The sequence below is a fragment of the Carcharodon carcharias genome, chromosome 1 (genome assembly GCF_017639515.1).
Source record: "Carcharodon carcharias isolate sCarCar2 chromosome 1, sCarCar2.pri, whole genome shotgun sequence".
Lineage (NCBI taxonomy): Eukaryota > Metazoa > Chordata > Chondrichthyes > Lamniformes > Lamnidae > Carcharodon > Carcharodon carcharias.
The window spans coordinates 250,493,642-250,518,687 of NC_054467.1; the positions used below are offsets into that span (position 1 = coordinate 250,493,642).

The window sequence follows — 25,046 nt, forward strand, 5'->3', positions numbered from 1 at the left end:
CTGGAGTGGTGAGTTTACCTTGGATTGTGCTGGAGAAGTGAATTTGTTCTGTATTATACTGGAATTGTTCATTTGCCTGTTGCACTGGGTGATGAATTTAGTTTTATTGCACTGGATTTCTGATTTTGCTTATATTGTACTGGAGTGGTGAATTTACTTCTTTGTACTGGAGGCAGAGAGCATCGTGGGAGGCCCCAAGGAGCATAAATACAGCGCAGGCGCAGAGAGAGCGAAGGAGAGCATCGCAAAACACTCAAAGGGAGAAAGACTGAGGATGTGACGTCACAACCAGAACAAAGGGTGGAGCTCGAGGAATTACAGGTAAGTATTTAGGATTAATATCTAGGTTAATTGTCTAAGGGGATAATTTAATTAAGTGGAGAAGTCTAAGATTAAAGATATCCAAAATGGTATGGAGACTCTGCAGGAGATTAAGGGACGCAATCCAAAACAAAGAGTTGAAGAAGCACTAAAATAAGATATATCATTGTTATGAGAGGCTTATAAGTTGATTCTAACTAGAACCATGGGACAGTTCAAATGGATTGGCTGCAATCCCTCTGGCACGTGTGAACTCCAAGAGGATACTTCATGTGTCCTAGATAATCATGTTGCAGGAAATACCTTGAACTTGAGCTCCAGGTTTCTTGGGGAGCGACTTGGTGTCACTGCAGGGCAAACAGGAGGCTGAGAATTTCGTGGCGGCAGTGCTCCCTCAGCCACAAAGCGCTCAGGCAGGAAGTGGTTGGGCATCCAGCAGGGTATACAACAGGCCAGGCAGAAGCGTGTCTCTTGCTAACCAGTTTTCAGCATTGAATACCAGTGAGGTGATGGTAAGTAAGGTTCGTGAGCTACAAGTACAAGTCACTGCACGGTTCCTTATGGTCATTTTTGAGTTGACAGGTTGTAACTAATAAAGTACCTTAATGACCGTACTTGTGCCTCAGCTATTTACAATCTATATCAGTGACTTAAATGAAGGGACCAAGAGTAATGTATCTAAGTTTTTTGACAATACAAAGCTAGGTAGGAATGTAAGCTCTGAGGAGGACATAAATAGGCTACAAAGGGATATAGTCAGGTAACATGATTGGACAAGAAGGTATCCAATGTGAAATTGTCTACTTAAGTAGGGAGAATGGAAAAGGGTACTTTTTCAAAAGGCAAGGGGCTAGAAAATGCTAGTATGCAGAGGGATCACAAAAAGTTAACATGTGCATGCAGCAAGTACTTAGGACATCAAACAGTATGTTAGCCTTTATTGCAAAGGGGTTGGAGTGTAAGAATAAAGAAATCTTGCTGCAATTATACAGAGACTGCATCTGGCATACGATGTGCAGTTATGGTCTGCTTACCTAAAGAAGGATGTGCTTGCCTTAGAGGGTGAGCAACTTCAGAGAGATTTAGTGGCATGCCTATATACTCCCTGGAATATTGAGGAATGTGAGGTGGTCTTATCTTAAATATAAAATACTTAGAGGACTTGACTGGTGAGTGGCTGTTCCTCCTAGTTGGAGAGTCCAGGCTATTGGTCTTAGGTGCAGATTAAGGGGTTAGCCATTGAGGACTGAGATGAGGAGAAATTTCTTCACTTAGAGAGGGTTGTGAATCTTTGGAACTCTCTACCCCAGAGTGCTGTGGATGCTTACTGGATGACCATATTTATCTCCACCTCATCACCCCTGTTTGCCAGTCTGTTTGTAAACAATATATCTCAAAAACTAATGGATGGATTCCAATGAAACTTGGTACAGAGTTTGGCTCAAGGAAGAGCTAATTAGTTTTTTGTTGAAGATGCAGATCTGGATCCTGGAATTTTTAAAAGGACCCGGTAATGTTGGGAGATAGGGTGAGTTGACTTTTTTTTAGAATGTTGTGGGTTGCTTTATTTGGAAGGTTGTTGATTTTTTTTAGAAGGTTGTGGATTTTCACAGCTGCTGTGGTGGAATTTGTCACAGCTGTCAAAATGTGAGCAGAGTTTTCAGAGGAGTTTATTGAATGTGGATTAGCCGGAAGTCTCTCCAGTGACATGGAAGCTCTTAATAAAAATGTTTTTTTTTCGGCTTTGTAGTTATGGAGCATTAACCAGGCAGGGAAAACATTCAAGGAAGAACTGCATAAGGTTAAGTTAACACAGCATGGCAGTGGTATGCGCTGTACTGAGTGCGCTCTTCGATAAAACTGTGACTGATATACTTTTGAATGCTAAAGGAATCAAGGGACATGAGGATCGGATGGAAAAGTGGAGTTGCCCTCCTCAAGGGCAGCAAGGGATGGGCAATAAATGCTGGCCTAGCCTAGCCCACGTCCCATGCATGAACAAATTTTTAAAAATTATGTTGGGAATCAGCCATGACCTTATTGAATGGTGGGGTCAAGTTCCAAGCACCAAATGTCCTACTCATTCTCTGATTTCATAAGTTCTTGGACTAGGATGTGCAAGAACAGACACTTGGCTCAAAGAAGGGGAGGATTGTGAATTTAATATTCCAGGTTACATGTTATTAGGGAAGGAAATCGAAGAGGGAGTTATGACAGATCAAATAAATTCTGTTACTATCCCTTTTGTTTCCTACACTCCAGAGTTTCTGTGTCATCTGCAAACTTTGATGTTGTGCTCTTTATACCCGAGTCCAGGTCATTAAAATATACTGTGATACTGAGCCCTGGGAAACATCGTTATATACTTCCTTTCACTCTGAAAACAACTGTTCACCAACTCACTACTCTCTGCTTTCTGTCCCTTAGCCAATTTTGTATCCACGCTGCCACTGTCTCTTTAATCCCACGGGCATTAATTTTGCTGACAAGCTTATTATGCGATACCTCATCAAACACCTTTTGAAAGTGCACATATACATCATCTGTCACTATTACTTCAAAGAACTGAATCAAGTTTACTATTTATATGCTTATAAGAGAATTTTGGGTTCCCTTTTATGTTAGCCGCCAATTTATTCCTATTCTCTCTTTGCCCCTCTCATTTCCTTTTCTCGATTTCCTCTGTACTTTCTGTATTCAGCTTGGTTCTCTAACAGAACGTTTCTCAAAAGCTTCCTCTCTCTGTTTTAATCCCTTGGGAAATTGTCATTTCTGTACCTGAACCATCCCCTCTTCGAAGACCTCCTATTGTTCAATAATATTTTGCCGACCAATTTTTGATTCAAATCCACCTGAGCCATATACCTGTTCAACTCACTGAAATTAGCCTTCATCAGTTAAGAGATTTTACAGGATAGTTTTTCCTCCTTTCTTATAACAATTCCAAACCTGGTGATATTGTGATCACTGTTTCCCAAATGCTCTTCCACTGAAACATTTTCCATTTGTCCCACATCTTTCCCCTAGATTCAGCATTGATTCCTTTCCCACGAGACTGGAAACACAATAATCAAGAATGTTCTGAGGAATTCCTGCCCATGCTTATCCTTTAGACTACTAGGGCAGACTATATTAGGAGAAATGAAGAGGAAGGTTTTTGAGGAGGTAACAAGGAGGGTAGTGCATTTAATGCAGTAGTCTATATGGATTTTAACAAGGTTTTTGACAAGTTTGGTTCATGTCTTCCATGATGGGGTCGAACCCATGACATCTTGTTGCCAGTCCAGTGCAATGACTTCTATGAGAATCTGTGTCTAATTCATTTGACTTTGTTGTGAGGTGCATTAGGATGGTTTGCTTCATTAAAGGTAAAGTGGTAGCAATTCTGCTTTGGTGGCAATCAGGTAATTGTGCCCAAAATGTGCTTGAATCTGTGCTGGTTAGGTTAGAGTTAAGTCTCCTCTAAAGTTAATTTGCTTGATCACAAATCTTACATCACCCAGCATAGTGTATTAGAACATGATCCTTTCTTTCTCTCCGTTTAAAAGGTATTTCCTTGATGCACTTAAGAGTGCAATTTCATTAATATAACTGAAAATGGGTTTACTAACAAAATAAATATTTTCAATAAGGGTTTCCAATCCTCCAGCACTGTGTAATTTAATATGAATTCACTGAAAATAACTATAAAATGCTCCAGTATGAGTTTGTTTTAAGTTTCATTGCTGTACAGTAGCCAGCTTCAACATCTTTTGATATGGACAGATCTTTTAAAGTGTGATCTTTTAAAGTGTTTGTAGATATTTTCGCTCTGAGTTGCACCCAACAGGTATTGAGTGTGATTGGAAGAGTGAAAGCAAAATACTGCAGTTGTTGGAAATCTGAAATAAAAGCAGAAAATGCTGGAAAAACTCAGCAGGTCTAGCAACATCTGTGGAGAAAGAAACAGAGTTAATGTTTCGAATCTGTATGACTCTTCTTCAGAGCTAAAGAGCTGAAGAGAGTTTCATTTAGTGGAACCTTGCAATTTTGATGTGATGGCATGGTCCAGGATCGCAACCCAGAGGTCATGAGTTCAAATGGCCAATTTTCTAGGCAGACCCTGACCCAGGTGACTTTAAGTTCGGTGGGAAGCTAGTGAAAATCAGCAACGTAAAGGAGGTTTGAGGCTATCCCAGATCTTTTGTGTGTGTTCAGCCAATTCCACCGAGATCACACTACTATAGCAAGTGGAAACTGGCGGTAATACGATCCTGCCAAACTGATAAGTGGTTCCACTAGAATAATTTTACTTTACAACAGCTAGAAAGATTTGAGGGGAGATGGTGGCATAGAGTATGTTACTGGACTAATAATCTAGAGTGCCAGGCAAATGTTCTGGAGGCATTCAAATCCCACTGTCACAACTTCAATTCATACAATCTGGAATTGAATGTTGGTCTCAATAATGGTGACTATGGAAACTATCATCAATTGTTGTGAAACCCATCTGGTTCACTGATGTCCTTTAGGGAAGGAAATCTGCTGTCCTACATGTATCTCCAGGCCCACAGCGCTCTTAAACAGCCTAGCAAGCCACTCTGTTCAAGGGCAATTATGGATGGGTAACAAATGCTGACCTTGCCAGTGATGCCCATCCCACATGAAAGAATATATTTAAAGAACTATGCATTTATAAGGAACCTTTCACAACCTCTGGATATCTGAAAGTGTTTTATCACCAATGAAACACTTTTTGAAGTATAGCCTGTGTTACATTGCAACCAAAGATGGGGCCGTGTTTTAACATCTCAATTCAAAGTTGGTGCCTCTAACATTGGCACATCAATCTGAATGAACTGAGTGGGGTTTGAATCCACAACCATTCAACATAGAGATGGGAGTGCTACCCTCTGAGCCACAGTTAAATCTGTTGCATTTAGTGATAGCTTTTCAAATGGTTGATCCTGTGCAGGCACTGAAAAGGTTAATTCCTGCTCGCAAGTGATGTAGTCAGTGAATCTCATCAAACAGATAAAAGTGGTAGCAATACAATATGTATTCTGATTCTGATTTGGCGTCTGATGGAGACTTTGCTCTCAGGAGAGCAAGAGAGTGAAGGATTAAACAGCCTAATCTGCTATTAGCATAGAGAAATCCTATAACTGGTTTGCCTGCCATATCGATGATGTGTGAGATGTCTGTTATGTACCACTGGGAATGAGCAGTGAAACATCACGGGGTGGGGGTATTGGTGAGAGGCAAAGAATCGCCAAAGATTTATTGCCACACATCAGTCAGGGCTCTTCATGTTGAAAACTGTGGGCAAGTGAGCCATTTCCTGGACCTCCGCATTGCCGGTGAAGAGGCTTTCAGAAAACGAGAAGGATTGCTAAACTTGCCACAGTGCTTCTTTTTCTGAAAAAGGCAGTTGGTTACCTCAAAAATGTGACCTCTGCCCTCTGCCACACCTCCATTGTCCTTGTGGGTAATTGGTAGGGTAAGTATCCCGGTACATGACTCAGGAAAATTTACCGCAGGTACCGCAAGTGATGCGGAAGGCAAATGGGATGCTATCATATGCTGCAAGGGGAATGGAATATAAAAGTAGAGATAAAAACAAAAAAACTGCGGATGCTGGAAATCCAAAACAAAAACAGAATTACCTGGAAAAACTCAGCAGGTCTGGCAGCCTCTCCGATACATCGATGATTACTTCAGTGCTGCTTCATGCTCTCGTCGGGACCTGGAAAAATTTATTCATTTGCTTCCAATCTCCACCCCTCCATCATTTTCACGTGGTCCATCTCTAACACTTCCCTTCCCTTCCTTGACCTCTCTGTCTCAATTCCTGGTGATAGATTGTCCACCAATATCCATTACAAACCCACCGACTCCCACAGCTACCTCAACTACAGCTCCTCACACCCCGCTTCCTGTAAGGACTCCATCCCATTCTCTCAGTTCCTTCGCCTCCGCCGCATCTGTTCTGATGATGCTACCTTCAAAAACAGTTCCTCTGACATGTCCTCCTCCTTCCCGAGGTTTTCCACCCACGGTCGTTGACAGGGCCCTCAACCGTGTCCGGCCCATCTCCCGCGCATCCGCCCTCATGCCTTCTCCTCCCTCCCGGAAACATGATAGGGTCCCCCTTGTCCTCACTTATCACCCCACCAGCCTCCGCATTCAAAGGATCATCCTCCGCCATTTCCGCCAACTCCAGCATGATGCCACCACCAAACACATCTTTCCTTCACCCCCCCCGGCAGCATTCCATAGGGATCATTACCTCCGGGACACCCTGGTCCACTCCTCCATCACCCCCTACTCCTCAACCCCCACCTATGGCACCACCCCATGCCCACGCAAAAGATGCAACACCTGCCCCTTTACTTCCTCTCTCCTCGCCGTCCAAGGGCCCAAACACTCCTTTCAAGTGAAGCAGCATTCCACTTGCATTTCCCCCAACTTAGTCTACTGCATTCGTTGCTCCCAATGCGGTCTCCTCTACATTGGAGAGACCAAACGTAAACTGGGCGACCGCTTTGCAGAACACCTGCGGTCTGTCCGCAAGATTGACCCAAACCTCCCTGTGGCTTGCCATTTTAACACTCCACCCTGCTCTCTTGCCCACATGTCTGTCCTTGGCTTGCTGCATTGTTCCAGTGAAGCCCAACGCAAACTGGAGAAACAGCACCTCATCTTCTGACTAGGCACTTTACAGCCTTCCGGACTGAACATTGAATTCAACAACTTTAGATCTTGAGCTCCCTCCCCCATCCCCACCCCCTTTCTGTTTCTTCCCCCTTTCTTTTGTTTTTTCCAATAATTTATATAGAATTTTCTTTTCCCACCTATTTCCATTATTTTTAAATCTTTTATGTCCCCCCACTCCCACTAGAGCTATACCTTGAGTGCCCTACCATCCATTCTTAATTAGCACATTCATTTAGATAATATCACCACCTTTAACACCTCTTTGTACTTTTGTCTGTGACGTTTTTTGGTTAGCTCCACCTATTACTGGCTGCTTGTCGCAACACCCGCCACCCCCCCCCCCCCCCCCCCCCCCCCCCCCCCCCCCCACCCACTGCCCCCCTTAAACCAGCTTATATTTCATCCCTTTCCTATTTTTACTTAGTTCTGTTGAAGAGTCATTCGGACTCGAAACGTCAACTGTGCTCTTCTCCGCCAATGCTGCCAGACCTGCTGAGTTTTTCCAGGTATTTCTGTTTCTGTTTTTATAAAAGTAGAGATGTTTTTCCTCAGTTGTACAGGGATTGATGAGACCACATCTAGAATACTGTGTACAGTTTTAGTCTCCTTGTTTAAGAAGGGACATAATTGAATTAGAAGCAGTTCAGAGAACGTTCACATGACTGATTCCTAGGATTGAGGGGGTTATCCTGTGAGGAAAGGGTAGACAGGTTGGGCCTATACCCATTAAAGTTCAAAACAATGAGAGGTGATCTTCTTGAAGCATATAAGATCCAGAGGAGGCTTGACAAGGTGGATGCTGAAAGGATCTAGGCTACTCACCTCAACATCTCTATTTGGTAGCAAGGTCCACATTCTCACTATTTACTGGGTAAAGAAGTTTTCCCTGAATTTATTGCTGGATTTATTAGTGACTACTTTATATATATGGTTACTTGTTTTGTATTCCCCCACCTGTGGAAACATCTCTACGTCTACTCTATTGAATAATTTCAATGGCCTCTATTAGTCCATCCCTCAGTCTTCTCAGAGGGCAATCTCCTCTCAGGATCAACTCGATGCAGGTTGGTTCATTTCCTGCATCTGAATTAAACAGTTGTGGCCTTAAGCCCCAATCCAAGTTTTGAAACTGTAATCTGCACTTCTTTAGTGAGAAAAAAGACTTTCATTTATGTGGCACCTCTCACAACTTCAGCACATCCCGAAGTTCTCTAAAGCCAGTGAAGTAATCTTGAAATGTAGTCCATAAAATGCCACTGCATCTGTTACATCCACTTGAGAGGGTAGGCAGTACTTCAGCTTAACATTTCTTCCAACAGATGGCACCTCCAACAGTGTAGCATTCCCTCAGTACTGTACTGGGAGCACCAGTCTGGATTATGTATTCAATCGCCCTGAGTGTTTCCCCTCATGGGGGAACCTTGAACAAGGGGGCGCAGTTTAAAAATGAAGGGATCTGGCATTCAAGACTTGAGATGAGGAGTATTTTCTTCTTTCAGAGAGTCATTAGTGCTTGGAATTCTCTTCCACCGAGAGCAGTGGAGGCTAGGTCATTAAATATATTCAGCAATGTGTTAGAAAGATTTTTGATTGACAAGGAAGTCAAGGATTGTGGGGGAGGGGGGGCAGACATGAAAGTGGAGTTAAGGCCGTGATCTTATTGAATGGCAGAGCAAGCTTGAGGGGCTGAATGGCCTACTCCTGCCGCTACTTCTTATGATCTTATGATCTTGTGCGTGGTGCTTCAACCCACCAACCTTCTAACCTAGATGATAAGAGTCCATTACTGATGGAGCACAGCCTTGTTAGAGGTGTTGTCTTTCAGACGGGAGGTTGAACCTCATGCCCCGGCTGCCTGTTCCAGTGAATCGGGCGGATGTTAAAGATAACACTGCGCTATGCGATGAAGAGCAGGCTGATCTCCCAGCCTCCTGGCCAACAATTCCCCCAACCAACTTTCAGGTTAGCAGGTTGTTGCCTGCTATTAGCAGGAGCTTGCTGCGCCTGCAAGACGGGTAAAATGTCATCAAAATTCAATTATCTTCCTTTCATGCCAAAGTTTGACCTGATCTGCTTGGGTGTTGTGAATTTGATTTAGCTTCTCAATCTCAGCAGAGTGGGTATCTGGAAAAACGATGTGCAGGGGATGCAGCAGAACATCATTGAGACACATATCCTTCTCAGCCTTGTATCCTATACAGCAAGTGTAGAGAAACCGCTTCTATATCACAGTGTGGTCCTGTACTGTGTCTCACTTACTGACACATGAGGTACTCTGAGTCAGGGCCCAAAGTTCGCCGTTTGTTTGGGTTGCAGAAGTGTTAACTGTGCTAAAGGAGAGTGGAAAGTTAACCTGCTGGAGGTGGGGTGGTGTGGGTGCTGGTGTTGGGGGCGGTCATTTCCAGGATAAAGTACCCCGTGGTGCAGGGAGAGAGGTGGGTTCGGTTCTGCAGTGCGTATGTTGCCAAATCAGTAATACAAAAGCCTGAGTCAATGGCACATAGAGTTTAAATCCCACCTGTGGAAATTGGAGAATTTGAACTCAGCTGTGAAATACCTGGACATTTTAAAAAGTTGCTATCAGTAAAAGCGAATGTCAGGCTCTCAGATTGTTGTACAAACCCAACTCGCTCACCGAGGTCCTTTTGGAGAAGGAAACCTCTCATGCCTCCCTGAACTGGGCCTACATGTGACTCCTGTCCCAGACCAACAGGGTTGACTCTTGTCTGTGCTCTGAAGCAGCCCAACAAGCCACTTAACAAGGAGATGGATAAGAGCAAGATTTTTTAAATCAATGAGGCTTTAAGAGGGTAGATCATGAAAGATGGTTCTCACTGGCTGGTGAATCAGCAGTGCTGGGCTTGTCAGCAAGTTAATATAATATTGGTTGATCTATATCTTTGCTCTATCCACCCATTTTGGTTCTCCGCTTAACAAAAATCTATCCATCCCAGTTTAGAAATTTTCAACTGGCTCCCAACCTCTGCAGATATTTGGGGGGGAGAGTTCCAGATTTCCATTTGCCTATGTGAGGAAGCACTTCCAGTCATCACTGCCTGAATGGCCCAGCTCTGCCTTGCGAGGCTATTTTCCCTAGTCCTGGACTCCCTCGACCTGAGACTGAACACATGGAGAGGGAAGTTAGAAGAAATGTTTTTATACAGAAGGCATTTAGAACATGGAATGCTTTTCCACAAGAGGCAACAGAGGCAGAGTGTATATATTTGAAAAGGAGAAACAAAAATGATATGGGGAAAGGGTGGAGAAATGGGGAACTGGTCAGATCCAGATAATGATTGCTGGGTGTAGCAAAATCATCGCTAAAGAATGAACCTGAAGAATGAGCAGAATGTTTGATGAGGATAGTGTAAAAAAGCTTTACTCTGTATCTAAACCCGTGCTGCACCTGCCCTGGGAGGGTTTGATGAGGACAGTGTACAGGGAGCTTTACTCTGTATCTAACCCCATGCTGCACCTGCCCTGGGAGGGTTTGATGGGGACAGTGTAGAGGGAGCTTTACTCTGTATCTAACCCTGTGCTGTACCTGCGCTGGGAGTGTTTGATGGGGACAGTGTAGAGGGAGCTTTACTCTGTATCTAACCCTGTGCTGTACCTGCGCTGGGAGTGTTTGATGGGGACAGTGTAGAGGGAGCTATACTCTGTATCTAACCCCGTGCTGTACCTGTCCTGGGAGTGTTCGATGGGGACAGTGTAGAGGGAGCTTTACTCTGTATCTAAACCCTGTGCTGTACCTGTCCTGGGAGTGTTCGATGGGGACAGTGTAGAGGGAGCTCTACTCTGTATCTAACCCTGTGCTGCACCTGCCCTGGGAGTGTTTGATGGGGACAGTGTAGAGGGAGCTTTACTCTGTATCTAACCCCGTGCTGTACCTGTCCTGGGAGTGTTTGATGGGGACAGTGTAGAGGGAGCTTTACTCTGTATCTAACCCCGTGCTGTACCTGCCCTGGGAGTGTTTGATGGGGACAGTGCAGAGGGAGCTTTACTCTGTATCTAACCCCGTGCTGTACCTGTCCTGGGAGTGTTTGATGGGGACAGTGCAGAGGGAGCTTTACTCTGTATCTAACTCCGTGCTGTACCTGTCCTGGGAGTGTTCGATGGGGACAGTGTAGAGGGAGCTTTACTCTGTATCTAAACCCTGTGCTGTACCTGTCCTGGGAGTGTTCGATGGGGACAGTGTAGAGGGAGCTCTACTCTGTATCTAACCCTGTGCTGCACCTGCCCTGGGAGTGTTTGATGGGGACGGTATAGAGGGAGATTTACTCTGTATCTAACCCCGTGCTGTACCTGTCCTGGAAGTGTTTGATGAGGACAGTGTACAGGGAGCTTTACTCTGTATCTAACCCCGTGCTGTACCTATCCTGGGAGTGTTTGATGGGGACAGTGTAGAGGGAGCTTTACTCTCTATCTAACCCCGTGCTGTACCTATCCTGGGAGTGTTTGATGGGACAGTGTAGAGGGAGCTTTACTCTGTATCTAACCCCGTGCTGTACCTGTCCTGGGAGTGTTTGATGGGACTGTGTAGAGGGAGCTTTACTCTGTATCTAATCCCGTGCTGTACCGGTCCTGGGATTGTTTGACGGGGACAGTGTAGAGGGAGCTTTACTCTGTATCTAACCCCGTGCTGTACCTGTCCTGGGAGTGTTTGACGGGGACAGTGTAGAGGGAGCTTTACTCTGTATCTAACTCTATGTTGTACCTGTCCTGGGAGTGTTTGATGGGGACAGTGTAGAGGGAGCTTTACTCTGTATCTAACTCTATGTTGTACCTGTCCTGGGAGTGTTTGATGTGGACAGTGTAGAGGGAGCTTTACTCTGTATCTAAACCCGTGCTGTACCTGTCCTGGGAGTGTTTGATGGGGACAGTGTAGAGGGAGCTTTACTCTGTATCTAACCCCATGCTGTACCTGTCCTGGGAGTGTTTGATGGGGACAGTGCAGAGGGAGATTTACTCTTTATCTAACCCTGTGCTGTACCTGTCCTGGGAGTGTTTGATATGGACAGTGTAGAGGGAGCTTTACTCTGTATCTAACCCTGTGCTGTACCTGTCCTGGGAGTGTTTGATGGGGACAGTGTAGGGGGAATTTTACTCTGTATCTAACCCCGTGCTGTACCTGTCCTGGGAGTGTTTGATGGGGACAGTGTAGAGGGAGCTTTACTCTGTATCTAACCCCGTGCTGTAACTGCCCTGGGAGTGTTTGATATGGACAGTGTAGAGGGAGCTATACTCTGTATCTAACCCCGTGCTGTACCTGCCCTGGGATTGTTTGATGGGGACAGTGTAGAGGGAGCTTTACTCTGTATCTAACCCCGTGCTGTACCTGTCCTGGGAGTGTTTGATGGGGACGGTGTAGAGCAAGCTTTACTCTGTAACTAACCATGTGCTGTACCTGTCCTGGGAGTGTTTGATGGGGACGGTGTAGAGGGATCTTTACTCTGCATCTAAACCCGTGCTGTACCTGTCCTGGGAGTGTCTGATGGGGATGGTGTAGAGGGAGCTTTACTCTGTATCTAACCCTGTGCTGTACCTGTCCTGGGAGTGTTTGACAGGGACAGTGTAGAGGAAGCTTTACTCTGTATCTAACCCCATGCTGTACCTGTCCTGGGAGTGTTTGATGGGGACAGTGTAGAGGGAGCTTTACTCTGTATCTAACCCTGTGCTGTACCTGTCCTGGGAGTGTTTGATGGGACAGTGTAGAGGGAGTTTGACTCTGTATCTAACCCCGTGCTATATCTGTCCTGTGAGGATTTGATGGGTACAGTGTAGAGGGAGTTTGACTCTGTATCTAACCCCGTGCTGTACCTGTCCTGGGAGTGTTTGATCTGCCCTGTTGCCCTCTCAGGTGGAACATAAAGCACTATTTGTGAGTAGGGCAGTTTCCCCCTGGTATCTTGGCCAATATTTATTGCTCAATCAACATCACGGAGACAGATTATCTGTTGATTAGCACATTGCTGTTTCTGGGACCTTTCTGTGCACAAATTGTGTTACCTACATTGCAACAGTGACTACATTTCAAAAGTACTTCATTGGCTGGAAAGCATTTTGGGTCATCCTGAGGTCTTGAAAGGTGCTATAAAAATGCAAGTCTTTCAATTTTTCTTTTTTGACTGGATAAGATGGAACCTGCAGCAGCACTGATTCAAAAATGTCATGACTGTCCTTCAGGGAAAGGAACCTTTCACCTGGCCTGGCTAATGTGTGATTGTCGTCACCACAATGTCCTCAGGGGGTAACTAGGAATGAGTAATAAGTGCTGATTTGTCCAAGATCAAATTAAAAAAAAACACATGTGTCTTAAAGATTTCAGTGCAAGCCTAATCTGTCCAAGAGGAGCAAAGTGTCATCAATTAATTAAAGGATTACCGTGATGTATTGCACAACTTATACTAAGTGGTCTGTAAGTGACAAAGTGAAGCCACCCAAAGGGTTAGATTGAGCTTCACCTCATAGTAATTGGCAGTAAACCAGAGACCACACCTCCAGCCCTGGAATGTGGTGTGTTAATAGTGCAATGGCAGGCCCAGTGATTGTGCGCAGTCTGTGCCAAAACAAATTAGGATCACCTCTATCCTTGCATTCCCAGGGCGCTCTGTGCAAGGGGAGTCGGCCTATGCAGGAGTTCTGTAGAAAAGGGAAGAAAGTAAATAGCCTCATTTGCTCGATTTAAACTCTAGCCAAGCTCTCTTGCATTGATGTGCCAGGGATCAGGCCTCAGTGGCCTAAAGGTCAGGCTTCTGTGTTTATGTGAGCCACATTGAAAGCCAAGATAATATGTCGATTAACTGGAGAGGAACTGGCTTTAACAAGAGGAGAGCGGGAGCTGTTCAATCTGTATTTCACAGAGTCAGAGAGTGGTACAGCACATGTGGAGGCCATTCATCCCATCCCACCTGTGGGCAACTCTCTGAAAGAGCTGTTCAATCAATTCTACTCTCTAACAGTCCAGCAAATTGTTCCTTTTCAAGTAATTTTGCAAGTCCTTTTTGAAAATTACGAATGAGTCTGCTTCCACTTCTCTTTCAGGTAGTGAATCCCCAACATTTTGCACTATGTGTTTCTTTATACAGGAGATTTGCAGGAGCATTTATTTTTGCTCTTACTACTATCAGAGGAACAATAAACGACTTTCCCTTGTGTCTCACTTTTAGAAATGCTGCAGGTCCAAAATGTCATGAATTAATTAAAGGAGTATTGTATATTGCACAACTTATTCTAAGTGGCTGTAAGTTATAAGCTGTGGTCACCTAAAGGGCTAGATTGAGTTTCACTTAAAGGTGACTGGCAGTGAACTAGAGACCACAGCCTCCGCTTCAGCCCAGAATGTGGCATGTTAACGTTGCAAGTGACATGCCCAGTACAAAGTTGGTGTGACACAGTTTGTATTTTGTTGCTCCCCCACCAGCACGTTTGCTTTGAGAGGTGTTGTTTCCCCTTTTTTGTTGAGAAGGGGGAGATTTGAAAGTTGGTCGGTCAGATGAGGCATCACCCAGCTTTGCTTGGATTCAGTCAGAGGACAAGTGGAAGGGGTGGAGCTGTGTTTCAGGAGGCGTGACTTGCTGTTTGAGAGACACCTAAGGCTAACGGTCACCTCAGGGTATTGCAACACTGGAACACAATATGTGCACACTCTGAGGGACAATGGTCAGCACTCTGACTCCTGAGTCAGATGTTTTCCTCTCAGAGGGTTGTGTGACTTTGGAATTCTCTGCCTCAAAAGGTGGTGGAAGTGGGGTCACTGAATATTTTTAAGGCAGATAGATTCTTGTTAGGCAAGGGAATCGAAGGTTATCGGGCTAGATAGGAATGTGGAAATCGAAACACAAGAAGATCAGCCATGATCTTATAGAATGGCGAAGCAGGCTCGAGGGGCCGAATGTTCTACTCTTGTTCCTATTTCTTATGTTCGGGGCTTAAGCCCTGCTCCTAACGCAGGACAAAATCTGAGCTGACATACCAGTACTGAGGCAGTGCTGCACTGTTGGAGATGCTGTCTTGCACATAGAATAGTAAACAACCTCATCTGTCCTCTCAAGTGGGTGGCAAAGAACCCATGACAGTGTTGAAAGAAGAGCAGGGGAGTTCTCCCCAGTGTTCTCGATGTTTATCCCTCAACCCAACATCACTAAAAAACGTTTTAACATTACAGTTTGTGGGACCTTGCTTTTGCAAATTGGCCTCAATTTTCACACATTATAAGTAATTTTCAGTAATAATGACTTGGCTGTAAAGCATCTTGGGACACTCTGAGATTGTAAAAAGAGCTGTATGAATAAATGCATGGCCTCTGTTTGCTTTCTTAAATAAATTATTGCTTCTCTCGTCATTCATCCATTGTCGTTCTTCATGACTTCATCACAAGTTACAAGAGATGTTGTGAAGTGAAAGAGTTGTTCATTTATAAGAACACCTTAGTAAATCCAAAGCGTGTCAGTTTTTCACCCATTTTGTTATGTAGAAATGCAATGCTGGTTGCTGTGTGGGGAAGCAAATGCAAATGAGATAGGTTTCTTTCAGGCAATAACATTTTGGGTAGTGTGTTAAGTATTTTGAGACATGAATTGAGGTCATGCTTTGAAAAAACAGTGAATTTGGATCTATGGGGGAGAATTTTCCGGTTGGTGAGTGGGGGCAGGGCCCATTCGCTGACGTGTAAAATGACGCGTGGTGACTTCTGACGGGTGTCCCGACATCACCACGCGTCATTTAGATTTACAGTCGGCTGTGTGCCCACCGAACTGTCAAAGGCCTATTAAGGCCTGTTAAAGACTAATTAAAACAGTTAAATGAGTTGCCCGTCCAACCTTAAGGTTGGCGGGCGGGTGAATAGGCCATTTTTCATGAAACCTCATCCACAGGAGGTTTTAAAATTCAATAAAAGTTATTTTAAAAATTCATTGACATGGCCCAGCTCATGTGACACTGTCACATGAAGGGACATGTTTTGAAAGTTTTTTTTCCCCTTTATTTTAATTTTAAAACCTTAAACTGATCTCCCTGAAGCACCCCAACACAGGGAATCCCCCCCACCCACACAGGGAGCGCTCAGCGTCACACTAGGTGAGCGTCACACTAGGCAGACCTTAATCGGCCCGCCCATGTAAAATGGCGGCGTAGACCCGATCGGGGGCGCCGATCGGGTTCGCACTCGTTCCTGCCTATCCCCACACAACTCCCCCCATGGGGTTGGGGGGGGGGGGGCGGTGTTTGGTGGGGGGTGGGGGGTGTGGATTCAGTCCATGGTTCCCAAAGCAGTCCATTACTTGGGGTTCTCCTCACCAGTTGCCTGGGCTGGGTTTGTGGTGAACAAAATGATTATAGATTGATTGCTATGGTTAATCAGTATCTCCATTATTGTAGCACTACCAGGATCATGAAAGCGAAACAAAGACTTGTATTTATGTGGGGCCTTTCACAACCTCAGTATGTTCCGAGCCTCATTATGAAGTACTGCTTAAAGTCCCCTGGAATTACGCTGGAAAGGCAAAGTATCCCAAAAATTTGACAGCAGGTTAAGCAAGTCACTTCTTGCTGCTGCTATGCAGTGGCTATGGGGGTGGTATTGTTCACTAACAAGACTCTGCTGTCAGCCCAAACATTTTGCCTACCAAATATTTGAGCAATGTCAATGAATGTCAGTGCCAGTGTGATGCCAGGTACATAGGCCGCATGCTCCAATGAATGGCCAATTAAGTCAAAAAGCATGTTTTCACTTGTTCGCAATAGGCAGAGCACAGACCGTACTCAACCAGCCAGCGCTTGCAAAGCCCAGAACAAAATGGGCAGCACTTCCCGAACAGTCGTGAGTGCGCTAATAGCTACACTGACAACACTGACAATTTAAGATAATCAGTTGGGCTCATACACTTGCTAGAAGCAACATACATCGGGGACCCATTCTTTGCAAAAAAAGGAACACGTTCAAGCCTTGCATCTTTTTTGAATTACCGGGAATCTGGGGAGCCAAAATTCCCTGTTGCCTTTTCCACAGCAACAACTCAGCCAATCAGATTCCACTTGCCAACCAATCAGCATCTTCTTCTTCTGTAATATAAATTGTTGTGATTATTTGAAGTTTGGCATTCTTACCTTTGTCCTGAGGAGTGGAAGACAAGAAGCTTCAGCGACGTGTCTCTCTTTTCAACAATTTTCAAGTACTTTTTAAGGTCCATTGCCAGAGCTTGCTGTCCTTTAGACAGAACACTACTTTGAGCTGGGCTCTGGGGAAAGAGAAAGGTAGTGGGACTAACTGGATTGCTCTTTCCAAGAACTAGCACAGACATGATGGGCTGAATAGCCTCCTGTGTTACATGGTGCTGTGACTCATATCTGCCTGTTCAGGTGGATGTTCAAACTCTGATGGCAATTTGCAGGAAAGGAACAGGGACAACCATGCTCAACGTTTGGGCTACGGTAGCATAGTAGTTTTGTTACTGGGCTTGTAATACGGAGGCTTGAACTAATACCCCTGAGACATGAGTTCAAATCCCCGAGAATCAAAAATCAGTTAATTAAGTAAATCTAGAATAAAAAGCTGGTATCAGACCATAATGAGCATAAACCTACTAGATTGTTTCAGGTTCACTCATGTCCTTTAAGGAAGGAAATCTTCTGTCATTGCCCAGTCTGGCTGGCAAGTGACTCCTGATCCACAGCAATGTGGTTGACTATCTAAATGACCCTAAACAAGGGCAATTAGGGATGGGCAATAAATGCTGGCTGAGCCAGTGACACCCACACCCCATGAATGAATAAAAATAAAATTGGGGAGTGTTGTTGGTGCAGAATGCCTGGGATAAGAACATAGGAATTACTAGGTGGAAACAAACATCAAGGCCCATCTGGTTCACCTTCCACTTGAGCACAAAACCTAGGGGAGAACTTTCACCCTGTCGGGGGTTTGGGCGGGAGCCAGCCGCCCGCGATCGGCTGCACATCGCCATTTTGCGTTGGCCCGCCCAGCGAGACAGGCGCCCGGAAGTGCTGTGTGCTCCCTGTGCGGGTGGGGGGGAGTAGGCTGAGTCAGGGTCTGCACTCCTTCACTCGCATACGCGTGAAAGAACACAGAAATCTCCCCGAGGCAAAGAGCTGCCTCAGGGAGATTAATTTAATTTTAAAAATTTGAAGAAAGACACAAAAAAAATGTTTAAGACATGTCCCCTCTTGTGACAGTGTCACATGAACTGGGACATGTCAATGAATTTTCTGAAAAAAATTTATTAAACTTTAAAATCCTTCTTCAAACCTCATCCCGCCCGTGGATGAGGCTTCATGATAAATGCGAAGGCCGCCTGGGCCTTAAGGTTGGACAGGCAGCTCAGTTAATTACTTTAACTGATATTTAAATGGCCTTGATAGGCCTTTGACAGTTCAGCAGGTGTGCAGCTGACTCCGGAGCGTGCCCACTGAACTGTAGGTCTGAATCACGCGCGGTGACATTGGGATGCACGGCCGATGTCACCGTGTATCACTTTACCCATCAGCGAGTGGACTCCCACTCGCGGACCTGAAGGATCTGCTCCCAGGTTCAGTTGGAGCTTCCTCGTACCTTCAGTTGAGATGATGAATCGAGTCTCCGTTAGTGCCCTCATGTGGATGTAAAATATCCCACAGCACAACTTTGAAGTGGGGCAGGAGAGTTTTCCCTGAAGTCCTGCGCCAATATTTATCCCTCAAACAGCAGCTGAAAAAATAGATAATCTGGATATTGTTGCATTGCTGTTTGAGGGAGCTTGCTATGAGCAAATTGGCTGCTGCATTTGCTGCATTACAACTGCAATTGTGCTTGCAAATGAATATGCTTTATTGGTTTTGAAAGGCATCATCTAAAAGTAAGCCCTTCTTTATTTGACCAATTTGCAGTAGACTGAAATAATACTCAGGAAAGGAACTTGCCACTGCTTTAATGCTCATATAACTTTTTGTGACCTGTAATTCCAATGGTTCTAGGTACACCCATTTACCTTAGTTATATAGTAGATGCTGTGTTTTAGTCTTGGAAGCCTTGTTGGCTACATCTAAGAGTTGCTTTTTATCGTAAACAGTGAAAGTTGCTAAGATTGTGTATGCGGTCATTGAGTTTATTTAGGAAGTTATGGGTGCCCGTCATGAGTTAGTTGAATGCGAAAGAATGTAACAAAGTACTGAAGGGTTACTTGGCACTTGAAGCCCATTTTTGACTCTACCCAACCCATTTAATCTTGAGAGGAAAGGTTCTGCAATATTGTTCGCTGTTGTTCTCACTGCAGCACATATCAAACCATATACAACTGGCTGACCACTGTGCATCCTTGGTACTGCATGTCCCCCTCCTATAAAGTCACTGCCTTGATTTCTTTGTAGACAAGTATTGGTCAGTTTTGTCTGGATTAACTCCTCATTCCTTGGTGATTACTGCGGTTTAACTTGCAATGTATCGCATTCCGATTTGAGGCAGAGATAGAAATCCTGGAAAGAGAGATAGGAATAAGAAGGGACACTGGAAAAACATGGATTCTTCTGGTTTGAAAGAAGCAAGGTGATCTTTTATAGAGTTCGAGAAGATATTTGTCTCCACGATGAGTCTTGACGGTGGGACATGGAGAGGCCCGGGTTCATTTTCATAATGAGGAGCGGAATATTTAAGACTGATGTGAGGTAGACCTTCGCTTGGGACTTCTGGGAAGGGTATGAATCTTGAAGACACTTAAGAGACAATTCAGTGTGATCCAGCAGGAAAAGTGGGAAATTGTAGGTTTTTCTACATGAATGAGCTGAAGGGGCAGTCTCATTGCTTTAACATAAGAAACATAATATGAGCAGGAGTAGACTGTTCAGTTTCTTGAGCCAGCTTCACGCCATTCAAAAAGATCATGCCTGATCTTTGAACTCGACTCCGCTTTCCCAACCAATCCTGATACCCTTTGATTCCTTTAGTGCCCAAAAACCTATCAATCTCAGTTTTGAATATACTTACCAATTGAACATCCACAGCTCTCTGGGATTGAGAATTCCCAAAGATTCACAGCTCTCTGTGTGAATAATGTTCCTAAAAGGCCAAGCCCTTATACTATACTTTCAATAAAATCACCTCGCATTCTTCTGAACTCAAAGTGAGTATAGGCTCAATGCACCCAAGCTCTCCTCGTAGTTAATCTTTTAATCCCAGGGATCAATCAAGTGAACTTTAGGTGCACCACCAAAATGGCAAGCACATCCTTCATTGGGTAAGGAGACCAAAACCATACAGAATACTCAAAGCTTGCTCTCACCAAAGCCCTATATAATTGACTTCCTTACTCTTGTACTCTAATCCCTTTATGATAAAGGCTAATTTACATTTGCCTTCCTAATTCCTTGCACTTTGAGAATGTTATCTTTCAGCGATTTATGTACAAAGACCCCCAAGTCCCTCTGAATATCAACATTAACTATAAATATAAACTGCTTTTCCTTATTCCTACAAAAGTTAATACTTTCATACTTTCCCACATTATACCCTATCTCTTTTGTCCATCTTACAGGCATATATTCCTTTGCAACATCTTTGTGTCCTCCTCATAGCTTACTTTACCACCTAGCTTTGATGACATTTTTATTTGTAACTACTGCCTCTTGTCATCTGGAGCTCTCCCTCTCATTCCCTGATCCTCTTACAAATGGTATTATTCCCTTGTTCACTGACCTGCATTGGCTCCCAGTCCAGCAATGCCTTAATTCTTATTCTTGTGTTTTAATTCCTCTACGGCCTCACACCCTCCCTATCTCCGTAGCCTCTTACAGCTCTACAACCTTCTGAGATCTCTGTGCTTCTTCTTCAGTTTTGGCCTCTTGGACATTCCTAATTCCCTCCGCACATACATACAAATGTACAAATTAGAAACAGGGGTAGGTCACTCGGCTCTTCCAGCCTGCTCCGCCATTCAATAAGATCATGGCTGATCCTTAACTCCACATTCCTGCCTATCCCCGATAACCTTTCACCCCCTTGTTAATCAAGAATCTATCTAGCGCTGTCTTAAAAATATTCAAAGGCTTTGATTCAACCCCCTTTGAGGAAGAGGGTTCCAAAGGCTCACCACTCTGAGACAAAAAAAATTCTCCTCATCTCTGTCTTAAATGAGCGACCCCTTATTTTTAAACAGTGGCCCCAAGTTCACGATTCTCCCACAAGAGGAAACATCCTGTCCACATCCACTCTGTTAAGACCCCTCAGGATCTTATGTTTCAATCAAGTCACCTCTTACTCTTCTCAGCTCCAGCGGATACAAGCCTAGCTTTCCTCATAGGACAGCCCACCCAGGCCAGGTATTTGTTTAATAAACCGTCTCTGAACTGCTTCCAATGCATTTGCATCCTTCCTTAAATAAGGAGACCAATACTGTACACAGTACTCCAGATATGGCCTCACCAATACCCTGTATAACTGAAACATAACCTCCCTACTTTAGTATTTAATTACCCTCACAATAAATAATAACAATATGTTAGCATTCCAAATCACTTGCTGTACCATCACTACTTTGAGCTGCCTGGGTTTTAAGCTCTGGAAGTCCCTTCCTAAACCTCTCCTCTTTCAAGGTGCTCCCTAAAACCCACCGATTTTAATCTGTCCGCCATTGGTGACCCTGCCTTCAGTTGCCTAAGCTCTGGGTCTGGCATACCCTCCCTATACCTGTCTGCCTCTCTACCTCACTTCCCTTCTTTAAGACATTTCTGGAAACCTATCTCTTTAACCAAGCTTTAGTGAATTGACCTAATATCTCCGTACGTGGCTTGGTGTTATATTTTGCTTTTTAATGCTCCTTTGACGTACTTGGGATGTTTTGTTAGATTAAAGGTGCTATATAATATAAGTTGTTGTTGTTCTCTTTGACCAAGATTTGGGTCACCTGCCCTGATATTTCTTTATGTGCTTGATGTTGGAATTTGTCTGATAAATGCTCCTGATGTTTAACTACATGAAAGGCGCTACATAAATACAAGCTGTTGTCATTCAGGAGGCGGTAGGTTCTCTTTGAAAGTTTCTTGTCCACGTGCTCACTGCATTTCATTGAAAACATTTGAGTGGTCAACCGAAACTCTTTGAAACCGATTAGGTACTGATTCCAATTACTGGCTCACTGACCATGGACAGAGTGCACCGCCATTCTGTTCTGGGAATGATTCGAACTGGGAATTAAGTGAGGAGAGAACGCCAGAGCATTTGAGAATCTTTGTGCATTTTTCAGAAGGGTAGTTTTCACTCCAACACTTCCCACAGCGCTGTGTGCACTTTCTTTGGGATGGAAAATTAGTGCAAAAGAGGCGGTTTATTAAAATCACGTTATTGGAGTCGGCTATCACACCATCAAAAGGTGTCTCAATCAGCAATGCCCAGTCAGCTAAAATGCAGATAAATGTTTTTTTGTTGCCTAATGGAAGTACATTTGATTCTGCTGACTGTTAGCTGATATAGTTCTCTTGCGCTACATTAAGCGCAGGATCTCGCTTAAATATGGGCAAGGGCCTGGTAAATGGTTATCACAAATGTTCATTATCTCCCCATCGGCTCCTTCCCTTCCCCAGACCCTGTCTCAAGCTGAATCAGACAGTTCACAATCTTGATGTCCTGTTTAAACCTAGGTTGAACTTCCAACCCAATGCCCTCTCTGTAAAGTGCCTTGGGACCATTTTACTACTTCAAAGGGGCTTTATAAATATATAAATTCAAGTTATTACATCTAATTGCATGGAGCTTGTCACACAGAAACCTTAGTCCACCAGGTTTCTGCCAGTGTTTTCAGCCCACTCTTATTGACTTTATCTTACCTCTCACCCTCACGTTTCAGCTTAGAGATTAAACTGAGGCCTTGCCTGCCCTCTCGGGTGGATGTAAAAGATCCCATGACATTATTGGAAAAAGAGCAGGCAATTCTCCACTATGTTTTGATTAATATTTATCTATCAACTAATATCATAAAAACACACTACCTGGTTATTATCACATTGCTGCTTGTGCGAGCTTGCCATGTGCAAATTGGTTGTCACGTTTCCTACATTACAACAGTAACTGAACTCTTCTGCACTCTCTCCAAGGCCTTGATTTCCTTCCTAAAGTGTGGAGCCTAGAGTTGTGACACTTAATATTCAGATGGTGAAGGCTGTGTCTTCTGGAGAGGAGAGATGTACTGAGGACCGAACTTACAACATAGCGATAATTTATTTTTAGTTTGTAGAAACATAGGGGATTGGCAGCTAGTGGTAATGTTGCTGGACTAGTAACTAATATTCCGGAGACGCAAGTTCAGATTTCACCATGGGTGCTGGTAGAATTTAACTTCAATTGAATAAATATATTTGGAACAAAAAGCTAGAATCAGTTATGATGACAATGAAACTAACGGATTGTTGTTAAAAAAAAATGAATGCACTTTAGGGAAGGGATTGCTCTCCTTACCCAGCCTTATTTAGGATTCCAGACCCACAGCCATGTAGCTGACTCTCAACTATCAACTGAAATAGCCTAACAAGCCACTCAGGTGGGTCAAAACCTTGGAGCTTCCCTTCCTAACTACGGTGTTCAGTTGTTCAGTATTCATTTATGTGTGTCTGTTGCTGGCTCACTGTGTTATTAGTTAAGCTTGGGTGTGGTGACTGATAAAGAGAAACTAAACTGTGGGCAAGCAGCTGGAAGCATGAGAGTAGACATTTTAAAGCCTTGAATAAAACTCCTCTTCAGGCATAGAACCAGGACTGCATCTTCTCTGGATATTTCTGAGGCAGAAGACGCAGCACTAACACTAACAGCATTGTGGGTGTAATTAGAAGGTGACACCACCACCTTCTCAAGGCCAATTAAGGATGGGTAACAAATGCTGGCCTTGCCCGTGATGCTTCCATCCCATGAAAGAATAAAAGAAAAGGATAGTGGAAAGACTGAAGGAGGGAATGAGTTCCACAATTTGGAGACCCTAGGCTAGAGTGGGCCATGAAAGGAGATGATCCAATTGGCTGATTTTAAGTTTCTTATATATAAAAATCACGGAATTCCACAGTTGTCCAACATCTGCAATATATTATTTCAGTTTTAGAAAAAAAAACTTGGAATGTGTGAGGGGAAGCAACAAAACTACCCTCAGCTCCACTAAGAGGGAAGCAAATTTTAGTATTGCCTGATTAAGTGAGATTGACTGTACAAGGAGTAATTAAAAAGAAAACACAGGAGCCTCAAACAAGCCCCAGGCACTGGAGAACAAATAAAACGAAAGAACATCCACAAGCATTTTACAAACTCCTTTATTATGAGTGCAATTCCATTAGGGGCTTGAGTTTTTTTTTATACGTATTGCATTTCTCAAGTGAGGCGAACTTAATTAAATAAAGCCACTGGTTAATCTGTCAAAAGATCAATCAAAACAAAGAGGGGACTACCCAGAGCCACTTGGTAAGGCACTGTTAGTGACTGATAATGAAATTACAGCAAGAAAAGCTCCATTACTTACAAGGATTAACTGCCTGGTTACCATCATGCAAGAGTTTGCCAAAAGAAGGAAGGGAAGATTTTCTGTGCAGTTTCATTAACTCCTGAAATGGCAGGGCCATGTTAGGTTGCAAGATGAACCTCGGTTTTGTGATCATTTGATGCGCAAGCTGTTTCACCTTTCCCTGAAGAGTCGAACCAGTGGAGGCAGTCTGAATTGGAAGCTGGCTAAAATGCAAACCTAATCTGTGGAAATAATATCTCAGTGAGTGAGTGGTCAGTCAAGTGAAAGCAGTTAATGTTGATTTATTCAAATGAAGTCCCCCCCTACGAGATCTCTGCACTCCTCCAATTCTCACCTTTCATCACTCTGCCATTGGCCATTGTGTCTTCAGTTGCCTTACCTCTGGAATTCCCTCTTTCAACTTCTCTGCCTCCCTGCTACTCTTTCCTCCTTAAAGATGCTCCTCAAAACCTACTTCTATGACAAAGCTCTTGGTCATCTGTCCTAATATCTCCTTATCTGGCCTCGGTGACAGTTTTTGTTGGTTTACAGCCCTGTGAACAACCT

At 44.0% G+C, this 25,046-nt stretch overlaps 1 protein-coding gene across 7 annotated transcripts in view; it reads left to right on the forward strand.

Annotated features, from left to right (window-relative positions):
* LOC121279046 (transcription factor COE3-like) overlaps window positions 1–25,046 on the forward strand; it is a 472,564-nt gene that overhangs the window by 256,262 nt on the left and 191,256 nt on the right. The gene's annotated exons all lie outside the window — the stretch shown is intronic.